Source organism: Schistocerca americana, chromosome 4 (assembly GCF_021461395.2).
Source record: "Schistocerca americana isolate TAMUIC-IGC-003095 chromosome 4, iqSchAmer2.1, whole genome shotgun sequence".
NCBI classification, from domain to species: Eukaryota; Metazoa; Arthropoda; class Insecta; order Orthoptera; family Acrididae; genus Schistocerca; species Schistocerca americana.
Window position 1 is genome coordinate 799,292,682 of NC_060122.1, and position 27,275 is coordinate 799,319,956.

At 45.7% G+C, this 27,275-nt stretch overlaps 1 protein-coding gene and 1 non-coding gene across 2 annotated transcripts in view; both read left to right on the top strand.

Annotated features, from left to right (window-relative positions):
* Positions 1-27,275, top strand: part of LOC124613812 (headcase protein-like) — a 202,763-nt gene that overhangs the window by 111,633 nt on the left and 63,855 nt on the right. The gene's annotated exons all lie outside the window — the stretch shown is intronic.
* On the top strand, positions 22,773-22,847 carry Trnas-cga. The gene has a single exon. It is a non-coding gene; the product is annotated as a tRNA-Ser (tRNA).

The window sequence follows — 27,275 nt, forward strand, 5'->3', positions numbered from 1 at the left end:
TGACTTAACGTCTGGTGGCGGGTAAACTTCTTGTCTGTTACTGTGGCACTTTACCCAGCTTATAGAGTGGCAAAGAGGGTTCGTCCCCTTCTAAACGGAGCGCTCTTGTGCTGGAGTTGGCAAGGTGCGGTAAGGGTGTTCTCTGGCAACTTCCGCTACATGCGTGTGGGGACCCCGATTGGGTCAGGGTGCTGGACACTTGGTCCTGGAATTTTGAAGACAGAAGTTGATTGCGGCAACTCGTTTACAGTAAAGAGTATGGTAACTGAGTCTGTTTAAGTTTTACCTATTCGAAGTTTTAATCCAGTTCTTTCGTAGCCACAGACCTTTGTAATCATGTAATTGTAAGAAGCGTGAAGCGTACTTGGAATGTATCCTGATGGCTAGAAGAACCAAGCGCACTTTGAATAAGAAAATGCTATCTGACATTGAAAACAACGTAAAAGACTGGGTCGCCACCAACTCTAGGCACACGACGGACAAGCGGTTGCGCTGAGTCGGAAAATTACTCAATTTATTCATAAGAAAAACTCACAAAAGAACATTAATTATAAAATCACTGATAAAGACTGGGATGTAATTATTAATATGATCCAGGCATTGATACCGTGAATCAAATATTGAATAAAGCAAAGAGTGCGCGAACACTGTGCGTAAGTGCACCTTGCAGCAGTCCTGAAAACAAGATCTTTTCCAAAGCACTTGTTTTAAACGTAAAAGGACACTAATTATTGGACCTGTGCACATGGAAACGCTATGGTTGGGCTAACAAGGAAAACTATAAGGTGAATGGCGTAGGTAACGGAGACGTAACATCCGTACACTGGATAAGATTGGAGGCAAAATTATTTATTCCTTAAAACATTGATGTAATGCATCTATAGACTGCTGTTGCCTGCTAACTAAGTACAATCGCTTGTGAAACGCTATACGTTTCACAACAGACTCTTGTGCCCACGTGGTTCGCGGAGACAATTTCTACGTACCATGGACAAATTTAGTAACATCAAACCACGCAATCGCGAACAATTAACATCTTACAGAGGACACATTTTAAGAGGCAAAGGATAATGGCAGAGGGCTAACAAACTCTAGTATTACCCCATGTGGATGGTTTCCACCGGACATAAAGTAATGAGACAAAGAAAATTAACAAAGAAGCACAAATTACCAAGATTCGGAAAAGATTCGAATGCATACACACGCAGCTGCAGGCACACAAACATTCACACTGAACCGAGGGCGCTTCAACATGTGCAACATCTTTGTGCTACGTTCTTCTAACGGATAAAAGTCAAGTCTGCATTAGGAATCAAACTGAAAGTCTGCAGAGGTCTTGCATTCCTTGGTGCGGCCCAGCTAATCAATCTTTATAAGATGAAACGCGAGACCAAAAGCTAAAAGCTCCCTTCTTGCTGTGAGACAACGCGCCAAGCGGGTAAGTCAACTCACCCTTCTTCGACGAGACTTTGGCTGCAGACCCTCGCCGAACTGGAAGCAGACTGATCGTCTCACACACTCCAACGTCTCCACGCGACCCCGTGGCCAGGAAAACCCAGAGATGAGGCTTCCGCCACCAAACACCGGTAACTTTCACACAAATGGAGCAAACCTCTTTGCCTGCCTGAAAACTACAAGGGTTGGCCATTCTGTACGACCGGCGCTGATTCTCTGCAGCACACTATACAACTGCATAGAAAAATGAAACACACCCACATTCATTCACTGGCACATGCCAGAGAGTTCTGTATCATTGGGAAGCAAATAAAATGATAATGAAAGGGGACTGCAGGACCCTTTCATAGTATATTTCATTCGGAATGAGTAAAGTGACTGATTTTGTGTAAATTTCAGCCTAGTCGAAGTATTGAACCATTTCTTTTTTAGCTTGAGACCTGTATAATAATGCAGAATATTTCATTCGGAATGGGAAGTGATAGTTTTTTTTTTTTAATTGTTCCATTTTATTAGTAGGTACCTTGTTCAACCAAAACTTAGAAATGTGGCAGCGTGGTGTGTAAACTCTGCTTAGCCTCAATTAGAATTCGTCTTTGCCACTGTGAATGTGGGTGTGTTTGTGTTTATTGGTATTATTGCTTCTTCTGTTTCGTGAGTTTCGCCGGTGTTACGTAATTTACATGCGCTAGTTCGTGTGCCTTTGTTGCTCAATCCCACGTGTCCGTCGTCGTTTTGGAGAACCTTCAGTTCTCGAAATCTGTTTCATTTTGCAATTGTTCCGCGATTATTTAGTTATATGGATAGTTCGTTCCACTTTTCCGACTTTTCGGAATTTTCAATTTTATGTTGTTTCTTGGTCTGGCTGGGGCCACGTGTTTAAAAACGAAAGGGCCTTGAGCTCGTCGATTTTCCATTCTTATTCCATACTTCTAGGGTTTTAATTACATTGACTTCGTGTGTGTGCTATGTGTTACAGGCATTCTCGGTGTGATCTACATTTCGGATAGTAATTCTCGTTCAGTTCCATGACTTGAGTTTTCCGTATTTTGCGTCAGGCGTTTTGCCGACGATATAGGTTTGTGTTACATGTTCTAGTTTTTCTAGTTCCTTTTGCATCTACTGTGTGGTGTTAGTGTGAGCTTCAAGTCCCTGTGCGATTCTGTTGCATTAAGTGATTCCTATTTCATGACACTCTAATGGTTCACAAGCCCATAAGGCTTCTGATTATTTGTTGCACTCACGTGGTTATTTAGAGGAGGCGGTAGCAACCGTTAAGATTTTGGATAAATGTATTGTGCTCTTCTAATTTGATTACATAAGGTAAATGTTGAATCCAGTTTAAATTCACTGGCCGGCCGAAGTGGCCGTGCGGTTAAAGGCGCTGCAGTCTGGAACCGCAAGACCGCTACGGTCGCAGGTTCGAATCCTGTCTCGGGCATGGATGTTTGTGATGTCCTTAGGTTAGTTCGGTTTAACTAGTTCTAAGTTCTAGGGGACTAATGACCTCAGCAGTTGAGTCCCATAGTGCTCAGAGCCATTTGAACCATTAAATTCACTCTTGATGTTTTATCCCAAATATACTAATCTCTGTTTTATAGGATAAATTCTACGGCGTATGTCCCTTGCATAATTCATAAAGGCCTATTTATTTAATTGCTTATTAAGTAAAATTTCAGTTTTGTAAAGTACATTCCCTATGAACAGATCGATTGCCTGACTGAGAACAGAATGCATTCTTCCGTTTGATGAGACAGCCTTAGCAGCCGGCCGCGGTGACCGAGCGGTTCTAGGCGCTTCAGTCCGGAACCGCGCGACTGCTACGGTCGCAGGTTCGAATCGTGCCTCGGGCATGGATGTGTGTGACGTCCTTAGGTTAGTCAGGTTTAAGTAGTTCTAAGTGCTAGGGGACTGATGACCTCAGATGTTAAGTCGCATAGTGCTCAGAGCCATTTGAACCAATTTGAGACAGCCTTAGCCTCCATTTGGTAAATTAAAATCATTTATTGTTGGCAGAATTTTAATAGATACCGTTCATGATATCCACAGATATCCTTCATAATCTATACAGATACCTTTCACCATGATTCTAACGCATTACGTACTGACTGGTCCAAACAGGGAGACACTAGTGGTTGTTCCATCGTTACTCCCGATCGTGTCCTCAGAATCCGTCTGCCCACTGAGTTCAATGCATTTCATCCTGAAATCTCCACGATTCTAAAAGCTACCTATCAGGTCAGGGATTGAAATTCCTTATCAGCTCCGATTCACTCAGTGCCCTACAGACCATCCAACATACATACCCAGTAGGTAAAGCAGTCTAGAATATCCAGGACGCACTTCTCCAGTTTCAAAGAGGAAGTAAAGAGGAGTCATTCTACTGGGCACCTGTAGACGTGGATATTCATGCGAATGGGGTAGCCGATATCGCGGCCAACGAGGCATATTTTCTATCAAATGTAAAGCACATTGGACACGCATTCAGGAGAACGATGGTTCAAACCCGCATCCAGCTATCCTAATTTAGGTTTTAAGTGATTTCCCTGAATCGCGCTAGGCAAATGCCGGGGTGCTTCCTTTGAAAGGGCACGGTCGATTTCCTTCTCCTTCCTTCCCTAATCCACGCTTGTGCTCCGTTTCCAATTACCTCGTTGTCGATGGGATGTTAAACACTCATGTCCTCCTCCTCCTCCTCCTTCTCCTCCTCCTCCTCCATCCCTCTGCGTCCCATAACGTCGTTGCTCAGAAGGTCCGCAGTACTTCTGTGGGAGGGCGATTGGATGAGAGTGATAAATGACAAGTTAAGGTCCATAAAAGGGAGTGTTAGCCCGTGGCGCATCTCCTTCCTGCCAGTCAGACGGGATGAAGTCTACACGTCTTCGAATAGAACACGGCATCCTGACACACGGCTTCCTTGTCAGACAACGAGGCCCGTCACTTTGTGATTCTTAGATTGCCATATTTTTAACGAGTGTATTTTAAATCGCGGCACAAGGGCAGAAGACGGTTTGTAAGCAGAGCTCCCCTCAGTTTTATGTGACGATGAGGTGACTGAGGTGTGTGTTTTAGATATTGTGTTGTGACTCGCCTTCTACCCAAGTTGTTCGGCAGGAGATTTTAGCGTGTGCGGAGGACGACTGGAGCATCCAGTTGTTAAGTGAGTGATCAGCCAAGCATCATTTCCAGATTCGCTGTTGTGTGACTTTTCGAGTATAATTGTCACATTTTAATATTTCGTACTAAGATACACACTGTGGTAACATTTTCAATTACCTGTCATTGAGAATGATAGTGTACATTTGAGAAGGAATGAGATTACATGTGACCTTATCGAGATTTTAGCGTACCTGCATTTTATATGTTGTAACCACGTTAATATCTTGTAGTATTTGCAAAGGCGCTGATAACCACGACCTCCAGCGCCCTGAACAAACGACAGCAACTCACCAGATTAAGAAAAGAATAATGTCCATTGACCCACAGTTTGGTCCTCCGGCGAGGTGATACACCCATATGTGAAGCTTGTGTTGTACCACTCTCCGTAAATGTTTCAACTACGTGTGTTTCATAATGCGACACAAGGGCACCTTCCGCTTGACATGAGACCTGTCCACCACCGTAGCTGAAAACGAAAACAATTTAACACAAATTTAAAATGTTACGAAGCGTATGGCCTCCTACCTTAAGTAGTGGATGGCACAGACCCTGTTTTCTGTTTAACAGACACTGTTTTACAAACAAATTTTCCCAAATGGTTGGTGGATTTTAATACAGACAAACCACATATTTTTGGTGACACATCTTACCATTCTGCAGAAATCTTTTAATGTGTGTTCCAGGGGGCTCGACGCAGTAATGAGTTATATTTTTTTATATTGTAGATTTCTTATTGCCTGTGCTTGCAAATCAAAATCGCTGAAAACTTCCGCCTTATGCAAAACGCAATTAATTTATTTGTCTTTTACCTATACGTGTTTCAATACTCTATGTGCTATCTTCAGATCTTTTTCACTGTTCATGTATAAAAGAAAAATAAAAGAATTGCTTCTTGCGTAAGATAGAATTTTTACTTGAATTTATTTATTTTTACTTGCGGACCTATATTTCGTGAACCAGTACTAGTCGTTTGTGAGAAACTTCTTTTCGCTCAGGTATGCCATAACGTTCGAGCTTGGAACACGTTCTAATGCCCTACAACAGACGGAAGTCAGCACTATTGCCGTTACCTCTGTCGTGTGTATAACGTTCCAAAATTCGCTAGGCGTCAGATATGGCCCTAATGTGGTCGATAACTGGGTTGATAGCCCCTGCATAGCCTGGACGAAGCTAGGAGGGTCAATTGGAGGAACACCATTGAAAAACCGGATTTTAGACGCTCTAGCAGAAAAGCATGGAGCATTCTGAAGAAACTAGGAGCTAATTCACATGTACCACAAACTAAACCAAGTATTACACCAGACCAAATTGCCAACAATGTAGTCAAAATGTCTAGAACACCTGTCGATGAAGAACACTCACGTAAAATAAAGAAAGAACTAAACACATTAAAGAAAAACAGTCGTGAACCACAAGACTTGTCAAAATCGTTCGCAGTCACAGAAACGCTACAGGTCCTACAAGGTGTAAGAAACGGCAAGGCCCCTGGTCTCGGCAGCATACACCCAGAGTTCCTAACACACTGTGGATCAAAAACAAAAGAATGGCTGACGACATTTTACTCCCAGCTACTCCAGTCAAGAGCTTTGGGAAAAGAATGCAAGAGGACAAAGATCATTGCCATCCTCAAACCAGGAAAGCCAGCCCATAAACCAGAAAGCTATAGACCCATCGCTCTCTTAAGTGTAGCATATAAACTGCTTGAGCGCCTCCTTTAGAACAGAGTAAATCCAATCATATTGGAATCTGTGCCTATCGACCAAGCCGGCTTCAGACCCGTTCGAAACTGCGAGGATCAGGTCCTCGCATTAACAACGTTCATTGAGCGGGGCGCCTGAAAACTGGTGCGGTTTTCGTCTATTTGAGAGCAGCATATGATACTGTTTGGAGAGAGGGTCCAAGATATAAGTTCCTAAAAGGTACTAGATGTTAAACGATGACGTCTCTTTTAGAGAACATGTTGTCAAATAGAGTCTCGCAAATCTCAATGGATGGCTCTTTAAGCAAATCAAAACTCCTGAGTAATGGTCTCCCCCAAGGATAAGTGTTTGCGCCTCTGCTGTTCAATCTTTATGTAGCCGATCTAACAACTACCGCATCCAGAAAATTTTATTTACGCAGATGACATCACTCTTGCATGCCAATATACTAATATGACTGCACTTGAACAGACTCTCACCCAAGATCTGGAATTGATGGCTGAATACTTCAGGAGATGCCGACTAAACCCAAGCGGACTTAAAACGGAGACCTCATGCTTCCACCTGAATAATAGGCTGGCTGGAACACCTCTACAAATATCTCTATGTGGTACTGGGCTTCCTTACAATTCTCATCCAAAACATCTGTGCGTAACATTGAATCGCCCTGTCTCTTATTAAAAAACACCTATCAAAACTGGCCGCAAAACTAAAACCCCGAATCAACATTCTCCAAAATCAGCGGTAACGGCCTGGAGAGTTGGTGCAGAGACCGCTCTAAGCTTGGTCTACTCAACAGCTGAATACTGTGCATCGGTGTGGCTAAAAAGCCCACACGTGAGAAAAGTAGATGTGGTGCTAAATCAGAAGATGCGAATAATTGTTGGAGCTATTAAAACCACTCCACTCTCCTGGCTAACAGTCCTCAGTAACATGACCGATCTAGGGGGCGCAGTGGTTAGCACACTGGACTCGCATTCTGGAGGACGACGGTTCAATCCCGTGTCTGGCCATCGTGATTTAGGTTTTCTGTGATTTCCCTAAATCGCTCCAGGCAAATGCCGGGATGGTTCCTTTGAAAGGGCACGGCCGACTTCCTTCCCCGTTCTTCCCTAATCCGATGAGACCGATGACCTCGCTGTCTGGTCTCCTCCCCCTAAACAACCCAACCCAATCCCTCAGTAACATCGAAGCGCCTTATATACGACGATACAACATACTCATAAGGGAGTTTAAATAGATGTCCAATAATACAGCCCTGCCAATCCACCAGGACCTTACTGTATTTAGAATACTCAAATCCAGAAATCCCCGTTTGAAGACTGCACAGCAACTTCTGAGCCAAAACTACAATGGCGTTGAAATCTGGCGAACGGACTGGAGAAACAGAGCCGATCCAAGATGGCATACTTTATTTGAGACTCCCAACCATCCAGCGGGCTTTCAGCCCCCAAGGAAAACCTGGACAACACTGAACAGAATACGAACAGATGATGGCCGATGCGGATTCTCGATGTACAGATGGAACTTGAGACCTGACCCTGTGTGCGACTGTGGTGCCAAAGAACAAACCATCCACCACATCGCCAGCGAGTGTCCACTGAGGGCGTTCTCCGGCGCTGATGACGACTTCCTGAGGGCAACACCACAAGCTGTGGAGGAGCTGCAGAATCGAAGGGTAGAATTGTGATTGCTGAAAATACTGGAATCTGAACTTTGTGCAACCTTATTGTTTTGTAATGTAGTTATACATTTATTCTTATGTGCCAATCTTCAATTTACATTATTTTATTATGTATATTAGTCCGCCCCCGGTAGCTGAATGGTCAGCGTGACGGATTGTCAATCCTGTGGGCCCTGGTTGGATTCCCGGTTGGGTTGGGGAATTTTCTCCGCCCAGGGACTGACTGGGTGTAGTGCTGTCCTCATCCTATCACCCTCATCGACTGCAGGTCGCCGAAGTGACGTCAGATTGAAAGACCGGCACCCGGCCAACGGTCTGCCCGACGGGGGGCCCTAGCCAAACGTATAAATAAATGAAAATAAAACACAATGTTTATTCTCTTTTATGCTGTTTCCAATGTAGTGTGTCATGCCATAAGCTAAATAAATAATATTGGGTTCAAAATGGCTGTGTCGATTCTGAATGTCCACAGTTCATGGTATGATAAAAGATAAGAAGTTTCTCCATCACGAATATCATCTCGTCTTCAAACATAAAATCTTAGTCGTGCTTCGTGTTCATATATGAAGGGCTTATTTCAGTAGTGGTACAAGTCCACTACCTCCACTTTTCTGTCTATAATGCTTCTGAAATTAATGGTCCAAATAAACAAAAAGAAAGGTTCATTTCTAGCAAGAAGCCATATGCTTGAATATTTCTGGTATCTTAACTGCAGATTATAAGCGGTCATTTAACTTTAGGACTCTGTATCTCAGAATTAACAAAAATGGACTTGTACCACTATTGAAATAAGCCCTTCATACGACCAACGCGCTTTTCTGAGTTACAAGATAGGTTCCGTGCTTTCATTGCTAACAAAGACTGCCTAGAAATGCATAGCCGTGAGTCAAGAATGAATCGTACTTTCTACGCAAAGGAAACATGTGTGCTTCTTTCTGTAATTTCCTACCCCCGCATTCTTCCTCATACCTGTCTCGGAAGTGCACAGAGTCGAGAGATAATGCGATCAGACAACGGTACAAGTTAGTGTCCCGTCCAGAGCACGCCGTGAAAATAATAGTAACGTCCGCTGAATCGGGCGCGACGCAGCGAAGCGGAATGCTGCCTGTGGGCGCCAGGTGGTACCTTTTGAGCTCTTCCGCGTCGCCAGATGGCCAGCCGAGACAATGGCGAACTTAACGCTTCGCGGACTACGTCACCTGCAGAGGAACGATTCGGGAACAAATCAGACGGGACGGTAAGCGGCCATTGAAGCTTACGGACAGAGCTCGCCCGCCGCCGTAATGAATTCGGTGAAAGCCCAGGGAGAGACAGAGAAGGGGGCAGCCCAAAGCGCGACCCCGGCCGCAGATACGCATCTCCCCGAGGGGCCGTTGTTTGCAGTCTGCGAGACGCCGGCGCTATCGGCTGCTTTCATCGTTAAGACGGCTGACCACGCCACTGGGCGACGGCTTGTCGATGCATCCCGAATCTACGTTAGGGGCACAGGTGGGACGCAGCATGCTGCTGAGGCTCCGTCGCCCAAGAACTCGCGTAACATTGTATTTAACTTGTACGTATGAGAGTTTGCGAATAATTCCCTCCTTCACCTTTTCCCTTTCATTTATCTAACTAGGACATCAGCTTTCGCTCGTTTGGTCTAACAACTCTGGAAAAGTGTTTCGGTTTCAAGCCGTGAAATTTACATTGAAGGTGGCAATCGCCGGCAAGGATAATTCTTTTACTTTTACTCATCAGTAAGGATTTGTGAAGATCCAGGATGAATCTTTCACTCTGCAGCAGAGTGTATGCTACGAGGGCAGTTCAATAAGTAATGCAACACATTTTTTTTCTCGGCCAGTTTTGGTTGAAAAAACCGGAAATTTCTTGTGGAATATTTTCAAACATTCCCGCTTCGTCTCGAATAGTTTCATTGACTTCCGACAGGTGGCAGCGCTGTACGGAGCTGTTAAAATGGCGTCTGTAACGGATGTGCGTTGCAGACAACGGGCAGTGATCGAGTTTCTTTTGGCGGAAAACCAGGGCATCTCAGATATTCATAGCGCTTGCAGAATGTCTACGGTGATCTGGCAGTGGACAAAAGCACGGTGAGTCGTTGGGCAAAGCGTGTGTCATCATCGCCGCAAGGTCAAGCAAGACTGTCTGATCTCCCGCGTGCGGGCCGGCCGTGCACAGCTGTGACTCCTGCAATGGCGGAGCGTGCGAACACACTCGTTCGAGATGATCGACGGATCACCATCAAACAACTCAGTGCTCAACTTGACATCTCTGTTGGTAGTGCTGTCACAATTGTTCACCAGTTGGGATATTCAAAGGTTTGTTCCCGCTGGGTCCCTCGTTGTCTAACCGAACACCTTAAAGAGCAAAGGAGAACCATCTGTGCGGAATTGCTTGCTCGTCATGTGGCTGAGGGTGACAATTTCTTGTCAAAGATTGTTACAGGTGATGAAACATGGGTTCATAACTTCGAACGTGAAACAAAATGGCAATCAATGGAGTGGCGCCACACCCACTCCCCTACCAAGAAAAAGTTTAAAGCCATACCCTCAGCTGGTAAAGTCGTGGTTACAGTCCTCTGGGACGCTGAAGGGGTTATTCTGTTCGATGTCCTTCCCCATGGTCAAACGATCAACTCTGAAGTGTATTGTGCTACACTTCAGAAATTGAAGAAACGACTTCAGCATGTTCGTAGGCACAAAAATCTGAACGAACTTCTCCTTCTTCATGACAACGCAAGACCTCACACAAGTCTTCGCACCCGAGAGGAGCTCACAAAACTTCAGTGGACTGTTCTTCCTGATGCACCCTACAGCCCCGATCTCGCACCGTCGGATTTCCATATGTTTGGCCCAATGAAGGACGGAATCCGTGGGAGGCACTACGCGGATGATGAAAAAGTTATTGATGCAGTACGACGTTGGCTCCGACATCGACCAGTGGAATGGTACCGTGCAGGCATACAGGCCCTCATTTCAAGGTGGCGTAAGGCCGTAGCATCGAATGGAGATTACGTTGAAAAATAGTGTTGTGTAGCTAAAAGATTGGGGAATAACCTGGTGTATTTCAATGCTGAATGAAACAACCCCTGTTTCAGAAAAAAAATGTGTTGCATTACTTATTGAACTGCCCTCGTATTTTGGACTCCCTAGCAGATGAAAACTGTGTGCCAGACAGAGACCCGAGTCCCGAACCTTGCCCTTACCAGTTGAGCTATGCAGATCCAGCTCACGAACCGTCGTCCGAGCAACACCCAAAACTGTGTCTGCCACATGTTGATCATCCTGAAGATGTTGGTGCCGCTGGCCGATATTCACCAAAGATAAGGCGTCCACTACTCGCGGTAATAACCTCTACATCTACATCTACATGGATACTCTGCGAATCACATTTAAGTGCCTGGCAGAGGGATCATCGAACCACCTTCGGCCGGCTGATGTGGCCGAGTGGTTCTAGGCGCTTCACTCTGGAACCGCGCGCGACCGCTACGGTCGCAGGTTCGAATCCTGCCTCGGGCATGGATGTGTGTGATGTCCATAGGTTTAAGTAGTTCTAAGTTCTAGGGGACTGATAATCTCAGATGTTAAGTCCCACAGTGTTCAGAGCCATTTTGAACCACCTTCACAATTCTCTATTATTCCAATCTCGTATAGCGCGCGGAAAGAATGAACACCTATATCTTTCTGTACGAGCTCTGATTTCCCTTATTTTATCGTGGTGATCTTTCCTCCCAATGTAGGTCGGTGGCAACAAAATATTTTCACATTCGGAGGAGAAAGTTGGTGATTGGAATTTAGTGAGAAGATTCCGTCGCAACGAAAAACGCTTTTCTTATAATGATGTCCAGCCCAAATCCTGTATCATTTCTGTGACACTCTCTCCCATATTTCGCGATAATACAAAACGTGCTGTCCTTCTTTGAACTTTTTCGATATACTCCGTCAGTCCTATCTGGGAAGGATCCCACACCGCACAGCAGTATTCTTAAAGAGGACGGACAAGCGTAGTGTAGGCAGTCTCCTTAGTAGGTCTGTTACATTTTCTAAGTGTCCTGCCAATAAAACGCAGTCTTTGGTTAGCCTTCCCCACAACATTTGATATGTGTTCCTTCCAATTTATGTTGTTCGTAATTGTAATACCTAGGTATTTAGTTGAATTTACGGCTTTTAGATTAGACTGATTTATCGTTAACCGAGGTTTGAGTTCCTTTTAGCACTGGTGTGGATGACCTCACACTTTTCGTTACTTAGGGCCAACTGCCACTTTTCGCACCATTCAGATATTTTTTCTAAATAAGTTTGCAGTTTGTTTTGATCTCCTGATGACTTTTTTAGTCGATAAATGACAGCGTCATCTGCAAACAACCGAAGACGGGCTGCTCAGATTGTCTCCCAAATCGTTTATATAAATAAGGAACAGCAAAGGGCCTATAACACTACCTTGGGGAACGCCTGAAATCACTTCTGTGTTACTCGATGACTTTGCGTCAATTACAACGAACTGTTACCTCTCTGATAGGAAATGACAGATCCAGTCACATAACTGAGACGATATTCCATAAGCACGCAGTGTTACTACGAGCCGCTTGTGTGGTACAGTGTCAAAAGCCTTCCGGAAATCCAGGAATACGGAATCGATCTGAAATCCCTTGTCAATAGCACTCAGCACTTCATGTGAATAAAGAGCTAGTTGTGTTTCACAGGAACGATGTTTCCTAAACCCATGTTGACTGTGTGTCAATAAACCGTTTCCTTCGAGGTAATTCATAATGTAAGAACACAATATATGTTGTAAAATCCTGCTGCGTATCGACGTTAACGATATGGGCCTGTAATTTAGTGGATTACTCCTACTACTTTTCTTGAATATTGGTGTGACCTATGGAACTTGCCAATCTTTGGCTACGGATCTTTCGTCGAGCGAACGGTTGTATATGATTGTTAAATATGGAGCTAATGCGTGAGCATACTCAGAAAGGAAACTAATTGGTATACAGTCTGGACCAGAAGACTTGCTTTTATTAAGTGATTTAAGTTGCCTCACTACTCCCAGGATATTTGCTTCTACGTTACTCATGTTGTCAGCTGTTCTCGATTCCAATTCTGGAATATTTACTTCGTTTTCTTTCGTGAAGGCATTTCGGAAGGCTGTGTTTAGTAACTTTGCTTTGGCAGCACTGTCTTTGGTACTATCTCCATTGCTATCGCGCCGAGAAGGCATTGATTCTTTCTTGCCGCTAACATACTTCACATACGAGCAGAATCTCTTCGGTTTTCTACCAGTTTTCGAGACAAAGTTTCGTTGTGGAAACTGTTACAGGCATCTCGCATTGAAGTCCTCACTTAATTTCGAGCATCTGTAAAATATCGCCAATCTTGGGGATTTAGCGTCTGTTTAAATTTGGCATGTTTGTTTAGTTTTTTTCTGCAACAGTGTTCTAACCTGTTTTGTGTACCAAGGAGGATCAGCTCCGTCGTTGGTTAATTTATTTGGTATAAATCTCTCAATTCCTGCCGATACAATTTCTTTGAATTTAAGCCACATCTCGTCTACACTTATACTATTAATTTGGAATGAGTGGAGATTGTCTCTCGGGAAGGCGTCAAGTGAATTTTTATCTGCTTTTTTGAATAGGTATATTTTTCGCTTATTTTTCGAGGATCTGGGGATTACATTATTCAGTCTCGCTACGACAACCTTGTGCTCCACTAATCCCTGTACCGGTTTTGATGCTCGTTATTAACTCATGATTATTTGTTGCTAAGAAGTCAAGTGTGTTTTCACAACCGTTTACTATTCGCGTGGGCTCATGAACTAACTGCTCGAAATAATTAACAGAGAATGAGTTTAACAGAATTTCGGATGATATTTTCTACGTATTTCCGGAATTAAAGATGTATTTTAGCCAACATATCTAGGGAAAATTAAAGTCACCACCAACTACACTCCTGGAAATGGAAAAAAGAACACATTGACACCGGTGTGTCAGACCCACCATACTTGCTCTGGACACTGCGAGAGGGCTGTACAAGCAATGATCACACGCACGGCACAGCGGACACACCAGGAACCGCGGTGTTGGCCGTCGAATGGCGCTAGCTGCGCAGCATTTGTGCACCGCCGCCGTCAGTGTCAGCCAGTTTGCCGTGGCATATGGAGCTCCATCGCAGTCTTTAACACTGGTAGCATGCCGCGACAGCGTGGACGTGAACCGTATGTGCAGTTGACGGACTTTGAGCGAGGGCGTATAGTGGGCATGCGGGAGGCCGGGTGGACGTACCGCCGAATTGCTCGACACGTGGGGCGTGAGGTCTCCACAGTACATCGATGTTGTCGCCAGTGGTCGGCGGAAGGTGCACGTGCCCGTCGACCTGGGACCGGACCGCAGCGACGCACGGATGCACGCCAAGACCGCAGGATCCTACGCAGTGCCGTAGGGGACCGCACCGCCACTTCCCACAAATTAGGGACACTGTTGCTCCTGGGGTATCGGCGAGGACCATTCGCAACCGTCTCCATGAAGCTGGGCTACGGTCCCGCACATCGTTAGGCCGTCTTCCGCTCACGCCCCAACATCGTGCAGCCCGCCTCCAGTGGTGTCGCGACAGGCGTGAATGGAGGGACGAATGGAGACGTGTCGTCTTCAGCGATGAGAGTCGCTTCTGCCTTGGTGCCAATGATGGTCGTATGCGTGTTTGGCGCCGTGCAGGTGAGCGCCACAATCAGGACTGCATACGACCGAGGCACACAGGGCCAACACCCGGCATCATGGTGTGGGGAGCGATCTCCTACACTGGCCGTACACCACTGGTGATCGTCGAGGGGACACTGAATAGTGCACGGTACATCCAAACCGTCATCGAACCCATCGTTCTACCATTCCTAGACCGGCAAGGGAACTTGCTGTTCCAACAGGACAATGCACGTCCGCATGTATCCCGTGCCACCCAACGTGCTCTAGAAGGTGTAAGTCAACTACCCTGGCCAGCAAGATCTCCGGATCTGTCCCCCATTGAGCATGTTTGGGACTGGATGAAGCGTCGTCTCACGCGGTCTGCACGTCCAGCACGAACGCTGGTCCAACTGAGGCGCCAGGTGGAAATGGCATGGCAAGCCGTTCCACAGGACTACATCCAGCATCTCTACGATCGTCTCCATGGGAGAATAGCAGCCTGCATTGCTGCGAAAGGTGGTTATACACTGTACTAGCGCCGACATTGTGCATGCTCTGTTGCCTGTGTCTATGTGCCTGTGGTTCTGTCAGTGTGATCATGTGATGTATCTGACCCCAGGAATGTGTCAATAAAGTTTCCCCTTCCTGGGACAATGAATTCACGGTGTTCTTATTTCAATTTCCAGGAGTGTATTATCGTATGAGTCGGGTACGTGTTTGAAATCAAACTCAAGTTTTGTTTGAACCTTTCAGCAACTGTATCATCTGAATTGGGAGGTCGGTAAAAGGATCCAATTATTATTTTATTCCGGTTACCAACAATGACCTCTGCCCTGACCTGTTAGCAAACGCTCGTTCCATAGATCTGAAGGAAAGGCGAAACGCCGCGATTTTGCTCGAGTTGCCCCTCCCCCCCTCCGCCGCCTCTGCTCCGCCGTCCTTTTACACCAACACTGGCGCCTACAGTCAGCTGAATAAGGTACTTAGGTGTCAGTGCGACCGGCCGAGCTTCTCCTCTTGCAGAGGCCTTGTTACCGGCAGGCCTGCCTCTCTCCGCTCGGATTGCCGGCGCATCGGGCTTCTTGGAAGCTGCATGATTACACGGCTCTAATGAACCAATACAGCTGCACAATCCGGCCGTGTCACGGGACATTCCGTCGTGAAGGTGATCCGCTTATCTGGTGTACGTTAAATGAAGCATTGGGCGAGCCGTGGCTGGCGTTTGGTCGGGAGGAGGGCGGCCTCTGCAATCGCCTGCGCCTTTTGTGCGCCGGACGGCGGACAGCGGCTGCAGCCCACAATGAGCGTTCCACAAGCCGGCAGGCACCAAGTGAGCGAAACAAATCTGCGTACGTATACAGCGCCGTATCACGGTGTAGCGGTCTCATTCGATGCGCCGTGCTCACTGCGATTGTTCTCTTAGTTTAGTGAGACGTCGAATGGTCAATGTTGTTATAAGGTCTCGTCAGATATGTACTTTTCGCTTATCGACCCCTGGTAAGTCTTTCGAACACGTAAGACTGTTGCTGAGTCTTTAGATAGCTTCAAGAAATGGAATATTAACTGAGCACCTATTGACACTGGTCCCGTCTTGCATACCATCCACTGGTGCAATGTCATAGCTATCGCTGCATCTCCTAATACCTAATATTACCCCAAAGACGTGGTACCAAGGGTAAAGAAATGTTGTAGAAGTTGATTTTTTTTTCAATATTGCTGAATAGAGCTTCCCTAAAAATCACAGTATTATAAAATGCTTTGACGTTTAAAGTTTTTTGAGTCGTCAGTTTTCTGGTTCGATGCAGCCCGCCACGAACTGCTGTCTTGTGCCAACCTCGTACGACTTGCACTGCACATCTTCAATTATAATTCTTACATATATTCTAATATAATACTTATATAATTCTGTTGTGTACATAGTTCCGTGTACTCAGCGCGTACACAAATTTTCCACTAGAGTGCGCCCCGCTAAGCACAACAGCGCAGGCGCAGCGCTCGTCCGTCTCTGCACTACGAGATGGCGCTGCCTTAGAGACGGACCAAATTCTGCTTCCGCCGATCCACGTATTAATATGTAATGCAGCCAATGAGATTGCCGCTAACATAGAACCTTTTCTCCTCGCGGATCACACTAGCGCAGTGATACCTGAACGCGCGAGGTATTAAAACGAGTGTACAGACCTCCGATCAGTCAGTCTGCATTTGTCTGCACCAGTCTGTACCAGTCTGCACTAGTCTGTACCAGTCTATAGTCAAGTTTCAGTCTGCGCCTAACAAGATTATCATATTGCTGTACATAGCCATGAAGATAAATGTATAGACGCTTTGTCAAGTATCAGAGATATGTGAGAATAAGATTAACGTACCAAGACCAAAGGAACTTCAGATTGTCAATTGTAAACAGCATCCAGAATCAAGTTACGTAATGTCTATGCTTTTTACTATTTTAATAAATGTGTGTGAAAATTAATCAAGTTCTGTTTAAAGTTGGTCACCGTCAATCTGCCACTCTTAAGCGCGCAAATGGCATTTCTATCGTCTGACCTAACGGCAGAAGATAAACACGCCACGATAAGACCACGAGACATATTGCTGACACTCGCCTACTTCGTTAGAGCGACAAGTCAAATAATCTTATGGTGTGTGTATCGAAGGTCTTACAGTACGCACATCACAAATGCTTAATATGTTTCTTCGAGGTACTCCAGTCTCTGTCTTCCCTAGAATTTTTGCCCTCCACATCTCCCTGTAGTACCATGGAAGTTATTCCCTGATGTCTTAACATACACTACTGGCCATTAAAATTACTACACCACGAAGATGACGTGCTACAGATGCGAAATTTAACCTACGGGAAGAAGATGCTGTGATACGCAAATGATTAGCTTTTCAGAGCATTCACACAAGGTTGGCGCCGGTGGCGACATCTACAACGTGCTGACATGAGGACAGTTTCCAATCGATTTCTCATACAAAAACAGCAGTTGACCAGCGTTGCCTGGTGAAACGTTGTTCTGATGCCTCGTGTAAGGAGGAGAATGGCGTACAATCACGTTTCCGATTTTGATAAAGGTCGGATTGTAGCCCATCACGATTGCGGTTTATCGTATCGCGACATTGCTGCTCGCGCTGGTCGAGATCCAAAGACTGTTAGTAGAATATGGAATCGGTGGGTTCAGGAAGGTAATACAGAATGCCGTGCTGGATCCCAACGGCATCGTATCACTAACAGTCGAGATGACAGGCGTCTTATGCGCATGGCTGTAACGGATCGTGCAGCCATGTCTCGATCCCTGAGTCAACAGATGGGGACCTTTGCAAGACAACAACCATCTGCAGATCGAGGACGTTTGCAGCAGCATGGACTATCAGCTCGGAGACCACGGCCGCGGTTACCCTTGACGCTGCATCACAGACAGGAGCGCCTGCGATGATGTACTCAACGACAAACCTGGGTGCACGAATGGCAAAACGTCATTTTTTCGGATGAATCCAGGTTCTGTTTACAGCATCATGATGGTCGCATCCGTGTTTGGCGACATCGCGGTGAACGCACATTGGAAGCGTGTATTCGTCATCGCCATACTGGCGTATCACCCGGCGTGATGGTATGGGATGCCATTGGTTACACGTCTCGGTCACCTCTTGTTCGCATTGTTGAACAGTGGACGCTACTTTTCAGATGTGTTACGACCCGTGGCTCTACCCTTCATTCGATCCCAGTGAAACCCTACATTTCAGCAGGATAATGCACGACCGCATGTTGCAGGTCCTGTACGGGCCTTTCTGGATACATAAAATGATCGACTGCTGCCCTCGCCAGATCTCTCACCAACTGAAAACGTCTGGTCAATGGTGGCCGAGCAACTTGCTCGTCACAATATCGTCTTGGTGAACTATGGTATCGTGTTGAAGCTGCATGGGCAGCTGTACCTGTACACGCCATCCCATCTCTGTTTGATTCACTGCCCAGGCGTATCAAGGCCGTTATTACGGCCACAGGTGGTAGTTCTGGGTACTGGTTTCTCAGGATCTATGCACCCAAATGGCGTGAAAATGTAATCACACGTCAGTTCTAGTATAATATAGTTGTCCAATGAATACCCGTTTATCATCTGTATTTCTTCTTGGTGTAGAAATTTTAATGGCCAGTATTGTAAGTAATGGTTTATTATTAGATATTCTGTACATCAACAAGTTAGCGGTCTGCATTTCCCCCTTAGAGCAAGAATTGAAATGAAAACGGATGTTCACGGTTGGCGATAAAAACTTTGCTGAGAATGGTAACTGCATGTATGTTGCAAAATAATGGTGTCCAATGAGTCTGTCGTTCGGTTTCTTCACGTATCATATTTGTCGGAAACACTTTATGTCAACTTCATGGTTTTTTATTTTTTTTTTTTAATTTTTCATTTCTGCCAAAGCGAGTGATGTAGCAGTTGTAGTGTCAGAACTGCGTGGTGAAGCTGACCGTTGCAGTTTCCGTCGGTACCGCCGAGAGCCCATTACGTCAACGTTTGCCCTCACATGTCTCCGTGCACCCCGCAGAGACCAGTCTTGTCATTTAGATTTTTGGTCATCATTTTTAGCAACTACTTTGCAGAATGCCAATGTGAGGAAACAGCACACGATTCTTTAAAAATTTGATTTAACGCGACAGAAATCTTGTTATTCCATTCGGCCCATCACCCACCAGGACAATAGAACTCCTACTTTTGTGCCACCTATACTTCCTTCACACATTCAAAGAGAAAGATTGGACGTCTTGAAAGCTCAACAAGTAGTAAGACTCGTTCACACAGTAAAAGAAAATTATGTGCTACTCAGTTTCAAAAGAACAACTTCAAATATTTACCGAAAACTTTGAAAAAATGGAATATAAAATAAAATATCGGCACTCGATATTGCCATTTCGATAGCGATATATCGATAATATGTGTGACTGTTTACGCCTATTGTATCGATATATTCGAAATGATATCGATATTTTTTCGTCAGCCCTAGTGGCTTGCAAAGCTGGGACCGTGCGATCGAGTCTTATCTCTGGCTTGGCTGTGATTTCAGTTATCGTAACCTCTGACTACATTGAAACGTATTTCATAGAGTAAATTACACGGGAACTGCACACTCTGTGCCATCTCAGTACTTGTTATTCACGTTGCGGATGATGCTGTGGCATATCGAGAGGTTGTGACAACGGAAAGTTGTACTGAAATGCAGGAGGATCTGCAACGAATTGACGGACGGTGCAGAGAATGGCAATTGAATCTCAATGTAGGCAAGTGTAATGTGCTGCGAATACATAGAAAGAAAGATCCTTTATCATTTAGCTACAATATAGCAGGTCAGCAACTGGAAGCAGTTAATTCCATAAATTATGTGGGGGTAGGCATTAGGAGTGATTTAAAATGGAATGATGATATAAGTTGATCGTCGGTAAAGCAGATGCCAGACTGAGATTCATTGGAAGAATCCTAAGGAAATGCAGTCCGAAAACAAAGGAAGTAGGTTACACTACACTTGTTCGCCCACTGCTTGAATATTGCTCACCGGTGTGGGATCCGTACCAGATAGGGTTGATAGAAGAGATAGAGAAGATCCAACGGAGAACAGCGCGCTTCGTTAGTAATCGCGAAAGCGTTACGGAGATGATGGATAAACTCCAGTGGAAGACTCTGCAGGAGAGACGCTCAGTAGCTCGGCACGGGCTTTTGTTGAAGTTTCGAGAACATACCTTCACCGAGGAGTCAAGCAGTATATTGCTCCCTACTACGTATATTTCGCGAGGAGACCATGAGAATAAAATCGGAGAGATAAGAGCCCACACAGAGGCATTCCGACAATCTTTCTTTCCACGAACAATACGAGACTGGAATAGAAGGGAGAACCGATAGAGGTACTCAAGGTACCCTCCGCCACACACAGTCAGGTGGCTTGCGGAGTATGGATGTAGAGCCGGCCGGTGTGGCCGTGCGGTTAAAGGCGCTTCAGTCTGGAACCGCGTGACCGCTACGGTCGCAGGTTCGAATCCTGCCTCGGGCATGGATGTGTGTGATGTCCTTAGGTTAGTTAGGTTTAATTAGTTCTAAGTTCTAGGCGACTGATGACCTCAGAAGTTAAGTCGCATAGTGCTCAGAGCCATTTGAACCATTTAGCCATGGATGTAGATGCAGATGTAAGTTTTAAAGGTCGAGTGCAAATGCCAGCAGTTCTCGGCTGGATTTTATAGGTTGTGGATCAGTTGACGACGCGCCGCGACCGTGGGAAGCGACCTCACGCGGCGCCCCACAATCGGAGTGCAGTATCGGCGGGGGAGATTAGAAAGCCACCACTGTGTCCCTCCTAATTGGTGATCCCGGCCGCCACAACTCGCCGCTATTTATTACCTTTCCCCAGCTCGCCGGTCGTGAGGCTACAATTGTTCGTCGTCCTTGGGCGGCACGCGGTCCGGGCCTGTGCTTATTGAATTAGTCAGAGGAAGAAAGGCAGGGGGTTGGGGGGGGGGGGCGCCCTGTGTTACAGCGGAGGGCGCCGTAGGTTCCGTGTTTTATTACGACTGACTTTTATTTGTCCTCCATCCTCCGCTCGTAAGCGCGTAACAATCCCGGGCTAGGCTCGTTGTCGCTGACCAATAAGGCGAAGGCCGTATTCTCACACACGGGGAATCTGGCCGAGCGGTTACCGACGGAGATGTAATCGCGTTTCGTTCTCTCCGGCCGGCGCGCTCTGTCCCTGCGGTTGTTTTGTTCCGCCGGCGAGAGTGGATCGTGACCCTGCGGCCCGGAGTCACGGTAACAGTGCGGAAGCGCGCCGCTTCACGGGCCGGGTCGCTAACTGCTGGCGGCGGTCGTGATTTACAGGGAGCGGTGAGCCACCCAGAGGTCTTCTGGGGCGTCAGGCATTGCGCAAGGTGCCGGACTACTCGCAAGCTAAACATTCCGAACAAACAAACAAAAAATGGCTCTGAGCACTATGGGACTTAACATGTATGGTCATCAGTCCCCTAGAACTTAGAACTACTTAAAACTATCTAACCTAAGGACATCACACAACACCCAGTCATCACGAGGCAGAGAAAATCCCTGACCCCGCTGGGAATCGAACCCGAGAACCCGGGCGCGGGAAGCGAGAACGCTACCGCACGACCACGAACTGCGGACCCGAACAAACAAAACAGCACTGACGTTCAGTTACATCTACATCTCTAGTCTGTAAGCCATCGTACTATGTGTGGGGGAGGTTACATTGTGTACCAGTATAATTTTCCGCCCTTTCTATTTACTTCGTGGATGGCACGAGGGACGATAAACTGGTGGTAACGCTGGAATTTCTCCAGTTTCAACATCGTAATCATCACGCGAGATGTATGCATGTAAGCATTACACTTGTTGACCCGAAGTACTGTAGTTGTTGATCCACTTTGAAACGGGGGCTCTCGTAAATGTGTAAAGACGGTCCGCAGTGTAGAACGCCTTTCTTGTAAGGTCTCCTAGAGCAGTTTGTGAAACATTTCCTACGCTGACTAAAATGAGACGACACGAATCGTGCAGCTCTCCTCTCGGAATTTTTTCATCTCTTTCGTTAATCCAATTCTTTTACGGCCCCAGACCGACGAACAGTACTCGAGACCAAGCGCAATGTGTGCATTTTAGAACTACGTGCTGCCACGTGGCCTGTAGTACTGCTGTACTGAATTGTTAGAATTGTGCCTATGAAAACGAACAAGACGCGAAACTTCCTGGCAGATTAAAACTGTGTGCCCGACCGAGACTCGAACTCGGGACCTTTGCCTTTCGCGGGCAAGTGCTCTACCAACTGAGCTACCGAAGCACGACTCACGCCCGGTACTCACAGCTCTACTTCTGCCAGTACCTCGTCTCCTACCTTCCAAACTTTACAGAAGCTCTCCTGCGAACCTTGCAGAACTAGCACTCCTGAAAGAAAGGATATTGCGGAGACTTGGCTTAGCCACAGCCTGGGGGATGTTTCCAGAATGAGATTTTCACTCTGCAGCGGAGTGTGCGCAGGACAGCTTCTGTAAAGTTTGGAAGGTAGGAGACGAGGTACTGGCAGAAGTACAGCTGTGAGTACCGGGCGTGAGTCGTGCTTCGGTAGCTCAGTTGGTAGAGCATTTGCCCGCGAAAGGCAAAGGTCCCGAGTTCGAGTCTCGGTCGGGCACACAGTTTTAATCTGCCAGGAAGTTTCATATTCGCGCACATTCCGCTGCAGAGTGAAAATCTCATTCTGAAGACGCGAAACATTTCATTTTGATGGTTTAGTATTTACACATTGTGACACCTCCTCAGTTAATCGTTGTCTTTAGTTTTCCCAAACGGGTTGATTCTCCTCGTAGGATAATACCGACTACAGTTCCTTTTCCATTTTATAGCTGCACTGAGTGCCTGAATAATTACCTCTCTAACACACCATTGCACAACATTGCACAGTAGCCGGCCGCGGTGGCCGAGCGGTTCTAGGCACTTCAGTCCGGAACCGCGCGATTGCTACGGTCTCAGGTTCGAATCCTCCCTTGGGCATGGATGTGTGTGATGTCCTTAGGTTAGTTAGGTTTAAGTAGTTCTAAGTTCTAGGGGACTCGTGACCTAAAATGTTAAGTCCCATAGTTGTCAGAGCCATTTGAACCACAGCACAGTATTTTTTCTGCGGTACTATAGTAAAAAAGGAGAAAAAACCTTAGAAATGTTCAGAATGTAAACGTAAGTACAAATTAATTTGTGATGTGAATGTAAAATAATTCTCTTTTTTATTCTCCCGGACCCGTTTCGCCTTTTTTAACTTTAAGGCATCTATGATGACACACTTAGGATACTCTTTTGTTTTGATGTGTGCTATTCGTAGATTATAAAACGTTTCACTTCTCGCCTTTTATGTAAATTAATGGTTACATACAGTTACTTACGTAAAAAGCGAGAAGTGAAATGTTTTATAAGCTACGAATAATACATATCAAAACAAATGTGCATCATTATAGATTCCACTGATGATGCCTTGGAGTAAAAGAATGCGAAACGCGTCTGGGTAAGTAAAATAGTTACAGTGCACCAAGAGAAGGCCGAGCAGGACTAGCCGAGCTGTCTAGGGCGCTGCAGCCATGGACTGTGCGGCTGGTCCCGGCAGAGGTTCGAGTCCTCCCTCGGGCCGGCCGAAGTGGCCGCGCGGTTCTGGCACTGCAGTCTGGAACCGCGAGACCGCTACGGTCGCAGGTTCGAATCCTGCCTCGGGCATGGATGTGTGTGATGTCCTTAGGTTAGTTAGGTTTAAGTAGTTCTAAGTTCTAGGGGACTGATGACCTCAGCAGTTGAGTCCCATAGTGCTCAGAGCCATTTGAACCATTCCTCCCTCGGGCATGGGTGTGTGTGTTTGACCTTAGGATAATTTAGGTTAAGTAGTGTGTAAGCTTAGGGACTGATGACCTTAGCAGTTAAGTCCCATAAGATTTCACACACATTTGAACATTTTTTTGAGCAAGAGAAGGCGTATTTTGTTTACAAAACAAATACTACTGTGATTCCTGAAAACAAACCCGTGAAATGACTCGTTCCGCATCTTTACGGTCTATCGTGCAAAATGATCCATGGAACATGTGACTAACTAATTTCATCACTAGGCACGCACTTCGGGCGGCTAAGTTCTATACACTCACCACTTACGGTTGTTTTAAATTTAAAGGTGGTAGCTTTTCTGCAGAGTTCGGAGCTGTCTGCCAAAGATCTTCAACAACATCTACTTGTGACCTTGATGAACGTACCAGCTGAATCAATGAAGCTGCTACTGATGACTGATGTAACACCACTACGAATGCTCGGGTTCGTGTTTGTCCAAACAGAAATACAAATGAGAGTATTCGATTAAACTTATCAGTACAATTGTCGTCGATAGAGAACATGGAAATTATAAATTCGGCGTCGATAGGCTCACAGTGCAGACACTTGTAAATAGTTACAACTTTGAAAACGACCTGTATTAAACACTACATCCTTTTAGATTTTAAATCCATAATGTCGTCGTCTGGTTCTATCTTCTCTGATCAGACTAGATGGTTGATAGTCGCTTCTAAATAATTTCTCATAATTACCTCCTTTATCGGTAACGCAACTACGACATCAACATACACTGCTATCACGGTATCAGAGTTTTCGTATTTGTGCGTAATCAGGTCATAAGGACACAAGCTAGCGACACATTTTGAACGTGAATGTCGTCACTTGCATCATAATTAGGGCTCTAATAGTCAGATTATATAAACTGGACTCCACTACTCTGATCGTTATATCGTTTGAGGAAGGTACTAAAAATGTATTTCCTCAAACTATCCCTGTGTGTCGAAGGGGTTAACTAACCGCAATTTGATGGTTCTTCTCGAAGTAGTCTCCCATGAATATGATGCACTTGTCCCACCGTTTCTGCCAGTCTTCAAATACACGCTGGAAACGATTTTTTGAGAGGTCCTTCAAAATCGCCTCCGCAGCCTTCACCACTGCGTCTGATGATGGATAATGCCTCCAAGAACGCGTGTCCTCATGTTACGGAATAGAAAAAAGTCACGTGGGGCTAAATCCAAACTATAGGGAGGATGGGGGATGCACTTCACGTTGATTTTTGCAAGACATTCAGCAACAACATTGGCAATATGCGGTCCCGCATTTCCGTGGTGCAGCATCCAGCCTGAAATCTGGTCTTTTGCGCCTGATATGGACTTGCAATGTTTCCAGGACATTGATGTAGTATTGTCCAGCTACTGATGTGTGTGCAGCTACAACATGCTGATAAACCATTCCATGAATATCAAAGAGTGAGAGGACCATAACTTTCCCAACAGAAGCAACCACTTTTGCTTTTTGGGGTTGGTGGCGAAGGAGATTGCTCTCATGGATCAAAATGATGTAGCCAAGATTCATCAACAGTGATTACATTGGAAAGAAACTCCAGATCTTCCTCTAACGTCAACTTTAAATGCATGCACGCCTGCACGCGAATGTCCTTTTGTTCGGGAATCAACAGTCTTGGAACCCATGGCCCACAAACACGTGTCATGTGTTATTTTTCTGTCGCCAACGTGTGGGTGGCACCCAATGGATTGTTCAGTATTTCAGAAAGTCATCTTAAGGTAATTCGTCGACCCTCTTTCACAATCACAGCAGCAGTGTTTGTGTTTTCTTCAGTACGAGCAGTAACTGGAGCACCGGGTCCAACTTTCTTTGAAATTGGTTGTCTCCTCTCTTTAAACATTTTAAACCACCTTCGAGCTGTGCTGTAGGAAAGAACAGACTCTCAATAGGTCTCCTGTAACACTGTATAGGCCTCTGCTGAAGATTTGTTGAGACGAAAGCAGAATTTCAAAGCCGCAAATTGTTCCTCGCGTGTTACCTCCATTGCAGCGGGCAGCCTCTCACAGGCGAGAACCGGGAGTCCCATCAATGAAAGTACTACGGCGTGTTTGTTGCACATAAGCTAACAGAATATAATAAGATTAAATTTTGGCGCGAGAAATTATGACCATAAAAATTATGATCATTCTTTAATGAGCAGCCCTCGTATTCTCGATATGTCTTTGCAAAAACTACAAAATTACGCATTCATCGACCATTTTCCATACAGTCCTGACTACAACTCTACGAGGACTTCAGTTTGATAGTGATGCAGCGGTGCAAGCAGAGGTGCGGTTGTGGCTCCGTAAACAAATTCAAACATTCTACAGTGACGGTATCAACAACTGATCTCTCGTTGAGGGAAATGTGTTTGTCGCCAGGGTGACAGTGTTGAGGAATAAATATGTAGACATGAAGAATAAAGATGTAGAATGTTAATAATGGCCGGCCGCTGTGGACGAGCGGTTCTAGGCGCTTCAGTCCGGTACCGCGCTGCTGCTACGGTCGCTGGTTCGAATTCTGCCTCGGGCATGGATGTGTGTGATGTCCTTAGGTTAGTTAGGTTTAATTAGTTCTAAGTTCTAGGAGACTGATGACCTCAGATGTTAAGTCCCATAGTGCTTGCAGCCATTTGAATTTTGTTAATAACGTTTGTTTTATTTGGAGAGCTTTAAGAGTTTCCACATAAATATTTCGGTGGCATTACTTTTCAGCCTGCCCTCGTACGAACACATTCTCCATCGTCAATATCTGAACTGCCATCTGCGTATTTTGTAGGTTTATTAAAAGTATTATACTTACGGGGGGGGGGGGGCGTGAATAATTTACGGCTACCTTATTTGTAGTAAGGCGTCACCCTTCCACTACGTGCGCTCCAGCAATGACGACTCCTTCCGGGAAAACAAGTCACAGTAGCCCAGCCCTTATCACAGTCCAGACACGCCTGGTGGCCATCTCTTAAATATTTTGTCAGCTGAAATGCTCAATAATACTTGCTCAGCGTTCTTTTTAGCGCACTTTCGCAGTGTAACTGATTGTAGTTTGAAACCAAAAGGCTGGCGCCATGATCTTCCGCCGTCGAGCAATTCAGGAACTCACTATCCGTCAATGTGTGTTCACTTGTTCGCGTACAACAGCCAGCAGACAACGTGAAGCTTCAGAAAGACGATGCACCTCTCGATAGTGATCGATGTGTGTCGGGATGACTTGAGGAACAC